Genomic DNA, 17,241 nt, shown 5'->3' with positions numbered 1-17,241 from the left:
TGTTTCTACTTCTACTTGCCTTCCATGAGAACAGTACCATCAGCTCCAAGCAAAGGCGTCTTCCTTATTTGGCAAATGAGGTTGTCCCCGTAAGTTGTAGAGAGCAAGATTAAAACAAAGGTCAATGCCTTGGGAATATCATTGTTTAAGAAATGGATGAAAAGTCCACAAATAGGATGTAGAGACAAATGAGAGTTAGCAGGGACTGAGAAAGCTGTTGACTTTTTGTCATCAGGGGTCAGAAAAAATTTTTTTCTGTACAGGGCCAGATGGTAAATACTTTACCCTTTGCAGGCCCATATGGTCTCTGCCACAACTATTCAATTCGGCCATTGTAGCCCAAACAAAGTCATGTACGATACTGGAAAAATGGGTATGGCTGTGGGAATAAACTTCACATACAGGTTGAATTTGGCCCCTGGGCTATCGTTTGCTGACCTCTAAGGTAGACCGTGAATTTGTAGTGATATTAGAGAAAATACTAGTTGTCTCTGAATGTCTCTTTTCACTTTCTTTAGTAGTAGAAACCCTGATTTTTATTTGGCCATGTAGATATCCAGAATAAATACTACAATTTAGACTACTTTGAACTTAGGTTTGGAAATATTACTAAGTTTTTGCTAACAGGGTGTAAGTAGAAATGTGATGAGCAACTTTCTGGACATGTCCTTAAATGGAGAAGGCACAACCTATTTGCCCGACCTTCTTCCTGCTGGCTGAAGTGCAGACGTAATGGCTAGAGCTTAAGTAGACATCTTGAATCATGAGGTTGAATTCATGGGTTTAGATTAGGAATGACTACCTCTAGATTTCATTTATATGAGACAAAGATAAACTTGATTAAGCCAACTTGCTGTTGTCTGGGTCACCTGAAGCTGAACCTAAACCAAACAAAATCAAGAACTATTCACTATAATTGCATTTTTCTCATAATGCTCAGTATAATGCATTATAAATAGGGAGGGTAAATAGTTGGCTTGTTCCAAGGTTTGGCATGTGTAAAGCAGGCACAGGGGGAGTGTAACAGCACAAGGGAGTTAAAGAGGATATCTTTGTGTGTGTATATGTATGTACATATATATGCATATTTATATATACATATATATATGCATGCTGCAAGTCAGAAAAATTTTCTTACATTGTGTTCTTCTTCACAATTTTAACCAACCTTTTTTGCTTCTCAAGTCATTCATTTCTATTTTATCTTGATATTAGCTGACATTTTTCTTTTCTAGCTTCCTCTTTCTTTTGTGTATAAGGACCCATAGGACTAGGTTTTATTCTATAGGCATCCCCCACAGAATGTCTTCCTGTTAAGGTTTTTCCATAGAATACTATTTGGCTTTTAATACCCAAACTGAATGGACTGTATATATTTCTCAATTCAATGTTTACCATACCCCCAGCCACTACTTTTATTGGAAAATCTTATATTTAGGTCACACAAACTCTGTACAATATTTTTAACATCTTTTGAATTGCATTCCAGACATAATTTGTAGAATGTCAGAGTCACATGTCAAAATCTTTAACACTACACCAAGTGTCAACAAAGGGGATGTGAGTCATGAAAATTCTTTGTGCAAAGAGAGGCCATGTAACAGTATATACAGCAGCTATTTAAAACCGTTTTAATTGTTTGGTAATCAGCAAGTCAGGTTTTAAGCATTTCACATACCACATGATAACAGATATTTATGTTTTACCTTTTTTTTTTTTTTTTTTTTTTTTATTTTTATTTTTTTATTTTACAAATTTAATCAGTTATACATATACATATGTTCCCATATACCCTCCCTTTTGCGTCTCCCTCCCACCCTCCCTATCCCACCCCTCCAGGCGGTCACAAAGAACCGAGCTGATCTCCCTGTGCTATGCGGCTGCTTCCCACTAGCTATCTACCTTACATTTGGTAGTGTATATATGTCCATGCCGCTCTTTCACTTTGTCACAGCTTACCCTTCCCCCTCCCCATATCCTCAAGTCCATTCTCTAGTAGGTCTGTGTCTTTATTCCTGTCTTACCCCTATGTTCTTGATGACATTTTTTTCTTAAATTCCATATATATGTGTCAGCATACAGTATTTGTCTTTCTCTTTCTGACTTACTTCACTCTGTATGACAGACTCTAGGTCCATCCACCTCATTACAAATAGCTCAATTTCATTTCTTTTTATGGCTGAGTAATATTCCATTGTATATATGTGCCACATCTTCTTTATCCATTCATCCGATGATGGACACTTAGGTTGTTTCCATCTCCGGGCTATTGTAAATAGGGCTGCTATGAACATTTTGGTACATGTCTCTTTTTGAATTATGGTTTTCTCAGGGTATATGCCCAGTAGTGGGATTGCTGGGTCATATGGTAGTTCTATTTGTAGTTTTTTAAGGAACCTCCATACTGTTCTCCATAGTGGCTGTACCAATTCACATTCCCACCAGCAGTGCAAGAGTGTTCCCTTTTTTCCACACCCTCTCCAGCATTTATTGTTTCTAGATTTTTTGATGATGGCCATTCTGACTGGTGTGAGATGATATCTCATTGTAGTTTTGATTTGCATTTCTCTAATGAGTAAAGATGTTGAGCATCCTTTCATGTGTTTGTTGGCTGTCTGTATATCTTCTGTGGAGAAATGTCTATTTAGGTCTTCTGCCCATTTTTGGATTGGGTTGTTTGTTTTTTTGCTATTGAGCTGCATGAGCTGCTTATAAATTTTGGAGATTAATCCTTTGTCAGTTGCTTCATTTGCAAATATTTTCTCCCATTCTGAGGGTTGTCTTTTGGTCTTGTTTATGGTTTCCTTTGCTGTGCAAAAGCTTTGAAGTTTCATTAGGTCCCATGTGTTTATTTTTGTCTTTATTTCCATTTCTCTAGGAGGTGGGTCAAAAAGGATCTTGCTGTGATTTATGTCATAGAGTGTTCTGCCTATGTTTTCCTCTAGGAGTTTGATAGTGTCTGGCCTTACATTTAGGTCTTTAATCCATTTTGAGCTAATTTTTGTGTATGGTGTTAGGGAGTGATCTAATCTCATACTTTTACATGTCCCTGTCCAGTTTTCCCAGCACCACTTATTGAAGAGACTGTCCTTTCTCCACTGTACATTCCTGCCTCCTTTATCAAAGATAAGGTGACCATATGTCCGTGGGTTTATCTCTGGGCTTTCTATCCTGTTCCATTGATCTATCTTTCTGTTTTTGTGCCAGTACCATACTGTCTTCATTACTGTAGCTTTGTAGTATAGTCTGAAGTCAGGGAGCCTGATTCCTCCAGCTCCATTTTTCGTTCTCAAGATTGCTTTGGCTATTCGGGGTCTTTTGTGTTTCCATACAAATTGTGAAATTTTTTGTTCTAGTTCTGTGAAAACTGCCATTGGTAGTTTGATAGGTATTGCATTGAATCTGTAGATTGCTTTGGGTAGTAGAGTCATTTTCACAATGTTGATTCTTCCAATCCAAGAACATGGTACATCTCTCCATCTATTTGTATCATCTTTAATTTCTTTCATCAGTGTCTTATAATTTTCTGCATACAGGTCTTTTGTCTCCTTAGGTAGGTTTATTCCTAGATATTTTATTCTTTTTGTTGCAATGGTAAATGGGAGTGTTTCCTTGATTTCACTTTCAGATTTTTCATCATTAGTATATAGGAATGCCAGAGATTTCTGTGCATTAATTTTGTATCCTGCAACTTTACCAAATTCATTGATTAGCTCTAGTAGTTTTCTGGTAGCATCTTTAGGATTCTCTATGTATAGTATCATGTCATCTGCAAACAGTGACAGCTTTACTTCTTCTTTTCCCATTTGGATTCCTTTTATTTCCTTTTCTTCTCTGATTGCTGTGGCTAAAACTTCCAAAACTATGTTGAATAAGAGTGGTGAGAGTGGGCAACCTTGTCTTATTCCTGATCTTAGTGGAAATGGTTTCAGTTTTTCACCATTGAGGACGATGCTGGCTGTGGGTTTGTCATATATGGCCTTTATTATGTTGAGGAAAGTTCCCTCTATGCCTACTTTCTGCAGGGTTTTTATCATAAATGGGTGTTGAATTTTGTCAAAAGCTTTCTCTGCATCTATTGAGATGATCATATGGTTTTTCTCCTTCAACTTGTTAATATGGTGTATCACATTGATTGATTTGCGTATATTGAAGAATCCTTGCATTCCTGGAATAAACCCCACTTGATCATGGTGTATGATCCTTTTAATGTGCTGTTGGATTCTGTTTGCTAGTATTTTGTTGAGGATTTTTGCATCTATGTTCATCAGTGATATTGGCCTGTAGTTTTCTTTCTTTGTGACATCCTTGTCTGGTTTTGGTATCAAGGTGATGGTGGCCTCGTAGAATGAGTTTGGGAGTGTTCCTCCCTCTGCTATATTTTGGAAGAGTTTGAGAAGGATAGGTGTTAGCTCTTCTCTAAATGCTTGATAGAATTCGCCTGTGAAGCCATCTGGTCCTGGGCTTTTGTTTGTTGGAAGATTTTTAATCACAGTTTCAATTTCAGTGCTTGTGATTGGTCTGTTCATATTTTCTATTTCTTCCTGATTCAGTCTTGGCAGGTTGTGCATTTCTAAGAATTTGTCCATTTCTTCCAGGTTGTCCATTTTATTGGCATAGAGTTGCTTATAGTAATCTCTCATGATCTTTTGTATTTCTGCAGTGTCAGTTGTTACTTCTCCTTTTTCATTTCTAATTCTATTGATTTGAGTCTTCTCCCTTTTTTTCTTGATGAGTCTGGCTAATGGTTTATCAATTTTGTTTATCTTCTCAAAGAACCAGCTTTTAGTTTTATTGATCTTTGCTATCGTTTCCTTCATTTCTTTTTCATTTATTTCTGATCTGATTTTTATGATTTCTTTCCTTCTGCTAACTTTGGGATGTTTTTGTTCTTCTTTCTCTAATTGCTTTAGGTGCAAGGTTAGGTTGTTTATTCGAGATATTTCCTGTTTCTTAAGGTGGGATTGTATTGCCATAAACTTCCCTCTTAGAACTGCTTTTGCTGCATCCCATAGGTTTTGGGTCGTCGTGTCTCCATTGTCATTTGTTTCTAGGTATTTTTTAATTTCCTCTTTGATTTCTTCAGTGATCACTTCGTTATTAAGTAGTGTATTGTTTAGCCTCCATGTGTTTGTATGTTTTACAGCTCTTTTCCTGTAATTGATATCTAGTCTCATAGCATTGTGGTCGGAAAAGATACTTGATACAATTTCAATTTTCTTAAATTTACCAAGGCTTGATTTGTGACCCAAGATATGATCTATCCTGGAGAATGTTCCATGAGCACTTGAGAAAAATGTGTATTCTGTTGTTTTTGGATGGAATGTCCTATAAATATCAATTAAGTCCATCTTGTTTAATGTATCATTTAAAGCTTGTGTTTCCTTATTTATTTTCATTTTGGATGACCTGTCCATTGGTGAAAGTGGGGTGTTAAAGTCCCCTACTATGATTGTGTTACTGTCGATTTCTCCTTTTATGGCTGTTAATATTTGCCTTATGTATTGAGGTGCTCCTATGTTTGGTGCATAAATATTTACAATTGTTATATCTTCTTCTTGGATTGATCCCTTGATCATTATGTAGTGTCCTTCTTTGTCTCTTCTAGTAGTCTTTATTTTAAAGTCTATTTTGTCTGATATGAGAATTGCTACTCCAGCTTTCTTTTGGTTTCCATTTGCATGGAATATCTTTTTCCATCCCCTTACTTTCAGTCTGTATGTGTCTCTAGGTCTGAAGTGGGTCTCTTGTAGACAGCATATATATGGGTCTTGTTTTTGTATCCATTCAGCCAGTCTGTGTCTTTTGGTGGGAGCATTTAGTCCATTTACATTTAAGGTAATTATTGATATGTATGTTCCTATTCCCATTTTCTTAATTGTTTTGGGTTCGTTATTGTAGGTCTTTTCCTTCTGTTGTGTTTCTTGCCTAGAGAAGTTCCTTTAGCATTTGTTGTAAAGCTGGTTTGGTGGTGCTGAACTCTCTCAGCTTTTGCTTGTCTGTAAACGTTTTAATTTCTCCATCAAATCTGAATGAGATCCTTGCTGGGTAGAGTAATCTTGGTTGCAGGTTTTTCTCCTTCATCACTTTAAGTATGTCCTGCCACTCCCTTCTGGCTTGTAGAGTTTCTGCTGAGAGATCAGCTGTTATCCTGATGGGGATTCCCTTGTGTGTTATTTGTTGTTTTTGCCTTGCTGCTTTTAATATGATTTCTTTGTGTTTAATTTTTGACAGTTTGATTAATATGTGTCTTGGTGTATTTCTCCTTGGATTTATTCTGTATGGGACTCTCTGTGCCTCCTGGACTTGATTAACTATTTCCTTTCCCATATTAGGGAAGTTTTCAACTATAATCTCTTCAAATATTTTCTCAGTCCCTTTCTTTTTCTCTTCTTCTTCTGGAACCCCTATAATTCGAATGTTGGTGCGTTTAATGTTGTCCCAGAGGTCTCTGAGACTGTCCTCTGTTCTTTTCATTCTTTTTTCTTTATTTTGCTGTGCAGCAGTTATTTCCACTATTTTATCTTCCACCTCACTTATCCGTTCTTCTGCCTCAGTTATTCTGCTATTGATCCCATCTAGAGTATTTTTTATTTCATGTATTGTGTTTTTAATCGATGCTTGATTCGTCTTTAGTTCTTCTAGGTCCTTGTTAACTGTTTCTTGCATTTTGTCTATTCTATTTCCAAGATTTTGGATCATCTTTACCATCATTATTCTGAATTCTTTTTCAGATAGACTGCCTATTACCTCTTCATTTGTTAGGTCTGGTGGGTTTTTATCTTGCTCCTTCTCCTGCTGTGTGTTTTTCTGTCTTCTCATTTTGCTTATGTTACTGTGTTTGGGGTCTCCTCTTTGCAGGCTGCAGGTTCGTAGTTCCCGTTGTTTTTGGTGTCTGTCCCCAGTGGCTAAGGTTGGTTTAGTGGATTGTGTAGGCTTCTTGGTGGAGGGGACTACTGCCTGTGTTCTGGTGGATGAGGCTGGATCTTGTCTTTCTGGTGGGCAGGTCCACGTCTGGTGGTGTGTTTTGGGGTGTTTGCAGACTTTTTATGATTTGAGGCAGCCTCTCTGCTAATGGGTGGTGTTGTGTTCCTGTCTTGCTAGTTGTTTGGCATAGGGTGTCCAGCACTGTAGCTTGCTGGTCGTTGAGTGAAGCTGGGTGCTGGTGTTGAGATGGAGATCTCTGGGAGATTTTCGCCGTTTGATATTATGTGGAGCTGGGAGGTCTCTTGTGGACCAGTGTCCTGAAGTTCGCTCTCCCACCTCAGAGGCACAGCACTGACTCCTGGCTCCTCAATTTGGGATGATTTGTTGTCTATTCATGTATTCCACAGATGCAGGGTACATGAAGTTGATTGTGGAGCTTTAATCCGCTGCTTCTGAGGCTGCTGGGAGAGGTTTCCCTTTCTCTTCTTTGTTCTCACAGCTCCTGGGTCTCAGCTTTGGATTTGGCCCCGCCTCTGCGTGTAGGTCGCCGGAGGGCGTCTGTTCTTCGCTCAGACAGTACAGGGTTAAAGGAGCAGCCTCTTCGGGGACTCTGGTTCACTCAGGCTGGGCGGGAGGGAGGGGCACGGAGTGCGGGGCGAGCCTGCAGCGGCAGAGGTCGGCGTGACGTTGCACCAGCCCGAGGCGCGCCGTGCGTTCTCCCAGGGAAGCCGCCCCTTGATCCCGGGACCCCGGCAGTGGCAGGCTGCACAGGCTCCCGGAAGGGCGGTGTGGACAGTGACCTGCGCTCGCACACAGGCTTGTTGGCGGCGGCAGCAGCAGCCCCAGCGTCCCACGCCCGTCTCTGGGTTCCGCGCTTTCAGCCGCGACTCGCGCCCGTCTCTGGAGCTCCTTTACGCGGCGCTCTTAATCCCCTCTCCTCGCACACCAGGAAACCAAGAGGGAAGAAAAAGTCTCCTTCCTCTTCGGCAGCTCCAGAGTTTTCCTGGACTCCCTCCCGGCTAGCTGTGGCACATTAGCCCCCTTCAGGCTGAGTTCTCGCCGCCAGTCCCAGTCCTCTCCCTGCGCTCTGACCGAAGCCCGAGCCTCAGCTCCAGCGCCGCCCGCCCTGGCGGGGGAGCAGACAAGCCTCTCGGGCTGGTGAGTGCCGCTCGGCACCGCTCCTCTGTGCGGGAATCTCTCTGCTTTGCCCTACCCAGGTATGTGGGGAGTTTCTTGCCTTTTGGGAGGTCTGGGGTCTTCTGCCAGCGTTCAGTAGGTGTTCTGTCAGAGTTGTTGCACGTGTAGCTGTATTTCTGGTGTATCTGTGGGGAGGAAGGTGATCTCCGCGTCTTACTCTTCCGCCATCTTACCCGGAAGTCCCATGTTTTACCATTTTTAATCACTTTGAAGGAAGTTGGTTGGGAGCTTGGGGTTGATGTGAAATACATTATATTGTTTTCCATTTGAAATGATGGAAAATAGTTCCTGGTTAGCGTTTTCAGGCCAAATTAATATTATTATTATTTTTTTTGTGGTATGCGGGCCTCTCACTGTTGTGGCCTCTCCCGTTGCGGAGCACAGGCTCCGGACGCGCAGGCTCAGTGGCCATGGCTCACGGGCCCGGCTGCTCCACGGCATGTGGGATCTTCCCGGACTGGGGCACGAACCCGTATCCCCTGCATCGGCAGGCGGACTCTCAACCACTGCGCCACCAGGGAAGCCCCAGGCCAAATTATTTTTAAGAATAGATTACTGGCATAAAGTAAGAGATGTCTGTACTTGAAGCCTCTTCATATCACAATGGTCCCTTGAACTGGGATTTAGTCTAATCAGTGTTGGATCTCCTTATCCTTCCATTTGCAAACTCACCCGTTATTTCTGGATTTTGTGGTTGAAGTTCCAGTAAATCTCGGTCTTACTACTGTAGATCTAGTATTATTTCACCTGAAATTGTCTTTGTCTACATAATGTCCATAAAAACAGTTGAAATGTAGCAAGTTCAGTCAAGCTTCAGTGTGTTGTTGATTACTTGCTAAATAGCTGGTTGACTTTATTTACTTGCTTTTCACTGAAATGAGTATGTGTATAAAACCTAAAATACTGACAGTGCTGCCAGTGAAACCCATCTCTAATATGAGGTGTGGTGTAGTGCAACCAATAACTTCTTGTGACCAAGACAGGAATGGAAGAGATGCTGCTAATATGTCTACTGTCAGAGCATATGAAACACCACAGTACTGCTACTCAAAGTTCTTGTTTGTGTGAATTACATGAGACAATGCTAGAAACGGACTCAACTCCCAGTGAAGAATAAAATGAGAAAAAAAATCTTTCCATTCAATTCTCAGTTCTCTTTGTGTTGGATATCAGATATATAATAAACTATAATAAATCCACTAAGGAGAAAATGACCCTCAAAGTACTATTTTTGTTTTAGCTAAAAAAAGTCTTTCACTTTCTTAGTTCCTTCACACTAGGATCAAATACAAAATAAAAATCCTGGTGTCTTAGGTGACCTTGAAGGCAAAAAGAAAATGCTGGTTCCTAAAAATAATTCAGAGAAATGCAAAAGCATAGAATCAGTAATTAATACAGTATTTAAAGATGATCCTGTCCCACTATTATGAATATGAGACATAAGTTATCAATTTTTGTGCAGAGACTCCTTGTATCACTAGTTTAGTTCTGTAACTACTTGAACACTGTTTCCTTTAAAAAAAATTATAATAATTTCTAAAGCCCAGGTCAGTGTGTAGGCTACTCCAAAACATACAAATTAAATCATTAGAGAATTTCTTATCTGAGAGTCAGGAAATAATTTCAAACTCCCACATGGAGAGCACAGTGTACTTGCTGTAGATTTCAATGGCATTCTCCTTTTTCCAGGTGAGATTAATAGAACTTAATTTCTGTCTTTAAAGGTGTTGTTGTTATTATTATTGAATATGAAGCTACAGCAATTCTTTTTTATCTTTATAACATTTATTCTTTCCCCAGGGAGTAGAAAAATGTCCATGAAGATTTATATATGCTTTTATTTCTATTTTTGTTCCTTTGAGAATCTGGCAGTCTCTAAGGGAATCTTTAGTAGAAAGCCAGAATGTTGTTTAAAATCTTACTATAAAAAAAAGATCATTGTTATTGGGTTGGTATGTAAATATCTACATAATATTACATCTTATCTTTATGAGGGTTTTTCCTCAGACACTTTGTTTTATATTTTCTTAGGTTAGAAAGATGGTAGGCCAAATAATTCAAAATATTTTAGTCAGATTGGTGGACATCCTGAGCATAAACAACCAGTGTCATGAAGTACACCTATTAACAGCCCCAAGAAGAAGTCTAAGGAAGCCATGTAAATTTCTGATCAAGGAGTCAGTGATGTTGATTTAAAAATGTCCCTTCTCTATTCCAACAGATTTTTGGCATTACTGTCTATTGACTTAATATGAAAGGTTAGAGTGGAGGATAAGAAAGTCAAGAACCCAAGATGACTCCTAGAATACCTCAGGATATTACTTAAGGACAAAAATATCCACCAGAGCTTATTCTCTGGCTGTGCACACCCTCTCCATTTTTAACACCCTGACTGTGGTCTGTAGTCCATTTTGAATCAGTTTGTGTATATGGTGTGAGGTAGAGTTTGAGTTTTTTTTTTAATCTTTTGCTATACAGATACCCAGAGGATCCAGCACTACTTACTGAAAAGGCTTCCCTTTCTCCATTGAATTACCTTGTCAACTTTATTAAAATATTTGCATGTACATGGCTGGTTCTAGTTTTGTAACCTGTATTCTGATTCAGTGTTTTTTTTTTTTTATTTTCCTCTCTCTCTGGACATCACTAACACATTGTCTTGGTTACTGCAGTTTGATAGTAAGTCTTCAAGCTGTATAAGTCCTCCAACTCTTCTTTTTCAAGAATTCTAGGTTATTTTACCAGAATTTCATTCTAACAAAATTTTAGAAGCAACTTGTCAATTTTTATAAAGCTTCTGGATTTTTGGGGGGATGGTGGTAGTGTTGAATCTATAGATTAATTTGGGGAGAATTGACCTCTGATTATTTTGAGTTTCCCAACACATGGACACATTGTACCTTTTCCAATTACTTAACTCTTCTTTCTATCTGGTATCAGTTTCAAGGACGGTTAAAGTACTTTTTAGTGCAGGTCTGCTGGTGGTATTTTTTTCAGCTATTGCTTATCTGAAAGTGTCTTTAGTCTCAAACATTTTTGAATGATATTTTTTGCTATGTATACAATTTTGGATTAACACCATTTTAGTGTTTTTTTATTGAAATATAGTTGATTTACAATATTGTGTTAGTTTCATGTACAGTATAGTCATTCAATCTCGATACTTTCGCAGATATTTCATTATAGTTCATTACAAGATAATGGGTATATAATACCCATAATGTGCTATACAGTAAATCCTTGTTGCTTACCTATTTTATAGATAGTAGTTTCTAATAATTACATACCTCTGATTTGTCCCTCTTCCCTTTGGTAACCAGAAGTTTGTTTTCTATGTCCATGAGGCTGTTTCTGTTTTGTATATACTTTTGAATTTTTTAGATTCCACATATAAGTAATATCATATAGTATTTGTCTTTGTCTGACTTATTTCTCTTATGACCTCATTTAACCTTAATTATTTCTATAAAGGTCCTGTCTCCAAATACAGCCACATTGGGGATTAGGGCTTCAGCATATGAATTCTTTGTGACACAATTTAGTCCTTAACAGTGGCTGCTTTTGTTTTATGATGTTTTCAATATCATGCCTATGCAGAAAATCATATTGATTTTTCCCAGTTCTTTGGTCAGATGAACAAAAAAACCTCCATAACACTCAGGTGGAGATGAAGGAACATTTAAATTGTTTTCAGTATTTTACAGTTGGTTGGTGGTTCTTCCTGTTGCTGAATGCAAGGAGAGTCTTCTACCACATCCTCAGTTTTTGCAAACATCCCTAAATATAATTAAGGATTTTTTTCTGTTTAGTTTATTAATTTAAAAAAATCTGACAAAAGTTCACAGATAATGTTAGCTAGTATTATGACTTTTCTCCTAAGCTGGCCAGATTATTAAAAAATTACTAAGCCAGTAGGCTCAGCTATTTATTTGAATGACATGCATTAAGAAAATAATTATACACTTTGAGTCTTTGCAAGATGTTTTGGCAGGACATACTTGAGTGACTACTAATGTGTACAGGGTTTCCTTTTGTGTTGGTGAAAATGTTCTGAACTTAGGTTTTGGTAATGGTTGCACAACTTTGTGAATATAGTAAAAACCACTGAATTGCACTTTAAAGGGGTAAATTTGATGGTGTGAATTATCTCAGTAAATGTGTTTAAAAAGGCAATACCTAAATTAATCTATTTGTTATCATTGTCAACTAGTGACATTTATCTAATATACTGATTCAGATTAGACTTATCTCATTTTATGGAATTATTTTTCCATGTTTTAGATCTTAAGTTTCTCACTTATTCTATATCCAGTCCTCACCCCTTTGTGAACAGAATCAAAAAAGGTTTTTTAAAATTTCCATTTACTTTAATTGGGAAAATTAAAATACAGATCAGTAATCACATCAGAATTTGGAACGCTAGTCATAAGTAATTGAAAATCCAGAGGAAAAGAAAAGCTAACATATGAAGGAGTCTCCAACTTTTTGAAACTAAGAAAACTGATTTTCTTGGCTCAAAAGATATAGACCAAATACCTAAAGTTCAACCATAACATCTAAAAACATCTTTTTCTGTCAGGTATCCCATGTCAGAAAATGTGCTATGAAAAAAAAGTAACTTTTTATAATCATGTCTTCTAGTACTATTCCTAAATCTATAAGGGATTTTAAATGAGTAACCATTGCTCACTGCTCATGTTTATAATTCAGTGTGTGGGTCTCGATCAGACTTTTTCTATGACAAAAATAATGCTCTTAACTCATGGTGAGATTTAAGCACTAAAATTCAGAGAACAATGAGTTTCAAGTCTGTTTTCTAGAATTTCTTTCACTACTTTAATTGCTTTGTCCTGGTCAAGTAAAACATGTTCTGACATAAGTATTGCACTTTAAATATCAAGCTGTGTTTAAATTTTTAGTTGTAAATGATCTTTGAAAGAAGCATTTTAAATAAAACTAATAGCAACTGATGTTTACCAATAGTCAAAGTTGCCTAAATTTTCTCTTCGTAGTAATGGCAGAAAACCCCAAATCTGGAACTTACAGCTCTGTCTTCCTCTTGAGCAAAGTAGTAAATGCAGCTCACGTGTACTCTCTGAATCCAATAGGTTGATTTTTTTTTAATGTTTAACGATTTTCTCAGTAACTTATTTATTCCAAAATAGCTACATTTCCTTCTCTTGCCTCATGCAAACAGAGTCTATGATTTCCCATCCAAGTAAGGTTTGGCTATTTTGAATGACCTTTTTTTCACAAACTTGAATTGTAGTCTATTCCTCTTTGTTTTCTCTCTGAATGATACATAAGCTTGGGAAAATGTTGCTGGATTTCTCTGAGCATAAAATGCAGAGATTCCCAGAGTTCTCGGAGCTTGTTAACAATGCCTACTTCAGTTTGGCAGTGTGCCTGAGGGGCTAAGGGCCCAAGGCTGCCTTTGAAAGGAAGGACCTAGAGAAGCCAAGGAAGAAGAGAATCAGTCTATAGTTTAAATGGGGTTCCAGTTTGATCAGTTATGCTAGCTTACTGTGTCTACATGTGGTCACAGAATCTACTGAAAAGCTGATTAATCTAAAATAATAATCAGTTTTTGCCTGGCCAATCACATTAGCCATGAAATAGATCTCATTAAGTCACTATTAAAATGCATCTAATTCAGACCCACTGCAGGTTATCGTGAGGAAAATGGCATTTGAAAAAAAGGTTCTTCAAGCTGCTATGTGAAGGATGGATGGGAGGGGAGAGTGAGGGAGTCTTCTGTCTTTTTCCATGGCTGGCCCCATCAGTGAATAGCCTTCTCAAGCTACTTTCTGCAGATGTACTGTTTCACATTCTTCTTTTTTCTACCACAACTAATTAATTATTAATGCAAGTAATAGCTTCACCTCTCAATTCAGCCCCTTAGAGAACCCAGCCTCATGGCCCTGAATATGCAGGGCTCCTTGGTAGGAAATCATATTAATGCCGATTTGGGGCTTGCAGCTTGGAGGATAAATCAGATCCTCTTTGGATTTGTTCACTCCACTTGGGTCAATAGCCTGCCTCCTCTCTTGACTGGTAACAATTCCCTGATTTGTATGTAAAGTTTGCTACTCTACCCTAACAAAGATATTTCTGAAAGTTCAGAAATAGGGTTTCTTTTTTGTCGCATCTCAAGTGCCATTTCCTTTAGCAAATCACAGAATGTTAGGACTGGAAGGAAATCTTAGAAATCACCTATTCCTGCACTGTACAGAAAAAATAAATCTTCAGAGAGAAGGATGGAAAGTTAGGTGCATCAAGATACGAAGGTCTTGTTTTGTTCATACTCAACAGTTTGTACTTTGTCCTGGAAGTAATCAAAGGTGATTGAGTGTTATAGTGTTTGTTTTGGCAGGGAGTAGGTCAGAGCTCAGAAAGGTCATTCTGGTGGGAGTTTCAAGGGTATTTATTGGGAGAGGTAAAACTAGAGGCTGAGGGGAGCAGTTAAGGGTCTGTTATACTATTCCTGGTGAAAAAATAATGAAGGACTGAGCTAGGTCTGAGTGTCAGTATGAAGACCAGAACATAGATAAGAGCTATTGAAAAGAGAGAATTGGCAGGGTCTTGTGAATGATCGAATGTGGTGGGTGTGGGAGAAAGAGAAGCTGAATGTTATTGATTGATGGGCAAGCTGAGTAGTCATATGAGCCATTCAGTGTGATAAGGACTTACAGGCTGGAGACTTATGAACATGTTTGGCATTGTGGGTAATAATATTAACAGTAATGCTAGTAATGCTAATACCATTGGAAAATGTCTAATAGATGTGGAATTAACAGAGTTCATCAGTAACAGATATGTCTGATTTATCCTCTGATCCTATAAATTATCAAATACATTTGTCTTCTCTGTATGTTCTTTCAATGTGTTTTAAGAGACAGCAGTATTAGGGGCTTCCCTGGTTGTGCAGTGGTTGAGAGTCTGCCTGCCAATGGACACAGGTTCGAGCCCTGGTCTGGGAAGATCCCACATGCCATGGAGCAACTAATTCCATGTGCCACAACTACCGAGCCTGCGCTCTAGAGCCTGTGAGCCACAACTACTGAGCCCATGCGCCACAACTACTGGAGCCCGTGCTCCACAACAAGAGAAGCCACCACAGTGAGAAGCCTGTGCACCACAATGAAGAGTAGCCCCCGCTCACCACAACTAGAGAAAGCCCACGCAGCAATGAAGACCCAATGCAGCCCCCCCAAAAAAAAGAACAAATGAATGACTTTGGAAAAAAAAAGAGACAGCAGTATTAGAAAGCTATTTAGTTCCATTTCTGCCATGACCTTTAGCAAGTCATTTCACCTCTCTGAACCTAAGTTCCTCATCTAGACGTGGAGATAATAAAACAGGCTTATCTTAACTTAGTGTATGAATCATATAAAACTGATATGGGAAAGTATTTTGAAAACCTAAAAAGTTAGTACACATGCAACAAACTATTTTTTAAGAAGAGAATTGAAGGTTATGTATATTCCTATTATAAAAATTTGACTTTAAGTAATCTCCCCCTTGTATACTCTTTGTGCATTGTGGAAATCCTCAAATATATTCAAAACTTTGGCAAAACATTGGCATTCTTAGGCTCTGTCAGCTGACTGTGAATGTTTCTAAGAAAGAGCATCCCTGCATTTTCATTGAAGGATTCAGTTATCATCTAGGAAACCACTGTGGGACTGCTTTGACATCCAGGAGTTTCCTTGAGTGATCTCTATGCCAGGGAAGGTATTTGTGCTGAGAGAAAGAGGAGGGCATGAAATCTGTAATTTTGTGGGGAAATTGCTTGCAACTATAACTTCTTTTGGTTCAAACTTATACTGTCAGGAACCCGAATGGTGGTAAGGCCTCTTCCCCCCACCCCCAAGTCAATAGGCTTGACTGGCATAATTAGGAACTACTCATAAATCTCTCAGAAAAATCTTTCTAGCTGTGATAGCTTTCATTTTGACCTGCAGTAGGATTAGAATAACATTTAGAAGATGCATCCAGATACTATGTGTTATAGGTTTGCTATGTGTTGGCTTCTATTCCTGTGAACTATAAGGTGATCACATGCAAGAAAGACATAAAATCTTAGATTTATAAGAGGAATATCAGAGGCCAAGACTTTAAAAAACTGATATATCTGTACCGAAAACTGAGTCCCTTGGAAGTCCTTTTAACTTAGAAGCCCTTTATTTTTACTTGAGTTATTTAAATAATGGTCCTAAAGCTAAGATAGAAAGTTCCCTCTCTGCAGAAAGCTTAATTTGAAACAGTGCTGGCCTCAGTGCCACAAACTTGATAAGGTTATACCTGGGATTCCTTCTACCTCTAAAATTCTGAGTCTTACATCTTTTCAGAATTCCTAAAATCCTCTTCATTTTGATTTTTGTGAAGAGTAGTACAAACAAAGTAGACAATTCTCTATGATGAGGTGAGGCTCAGTCCTCGATAAAACTAAAAATTCTCCGTGTTGGCATGGAAGAGAGGAAATAAAACATTTAAAGAGAGCTCATTCTCTGCTACGGACAGGCGTTTTCAATAACTACATATTTAGCCATTATTGCTTTCTATGTCTTCTGTCTAGTATTAGGACCAAATAGATAATTCATTTGTCTTCAGGTGGATATTCAGGTGCTATAGATACTTAAAAACCATCTGGGGAGGAAAGCTACGATCATGTAATAAAGATGCCCTGAGCAGTGTTATCATATGGTATTTTTGGCCAAAGGCATAAAGAAGTATAGTGATTGGGCTATAGTGACACAGTCTGTTTTTCTACATTGTATTTCTACTTGATTAAAACATTTCTTTCCAATTTGTTATTTCCAGGTTTGTTTTGTTTTTGTTCACAAAGAAAGCATAATAAGTTAATAAATAGACTAGCCTCTCTATCTTTCTAGCCTCTGTGGGACACGGCTTCATTAGCTAAGTAAAAAATGTAAAGTAAAAAAAAAAGAAAAAAAAAGTTAAAAAATATCAATCATCACATTCCTGCTGTGTCTTTCTCCATTACTATATTATTCTGGTCAGTAGTCGGTGCTCCTGCCTATGTTCATTTTGCATACAGGTATCTCATTTTTCCAGCTAATTGTGAAGAAATGTAGGTGAAAATTTTCCCACTAA

Source organism: Mesoplodon densirostris, chromosome X, assembly GCF_025265405.1.
Source record: "Mesoplodon densirostris isolate mMesDen1 chromosome X, mMesDen1 primary haplotype, whole genome shotgun sequence".
Taxonomy (NCBI): Eukaryota; Metazoa; Chordata; class Mammalia; order Artiodactyla; family Ziphiidae; genus Mesoplodon; species Mesoplodon densirostris.
Note: the sequence above shows the minus strand (reverse complement) of the source record.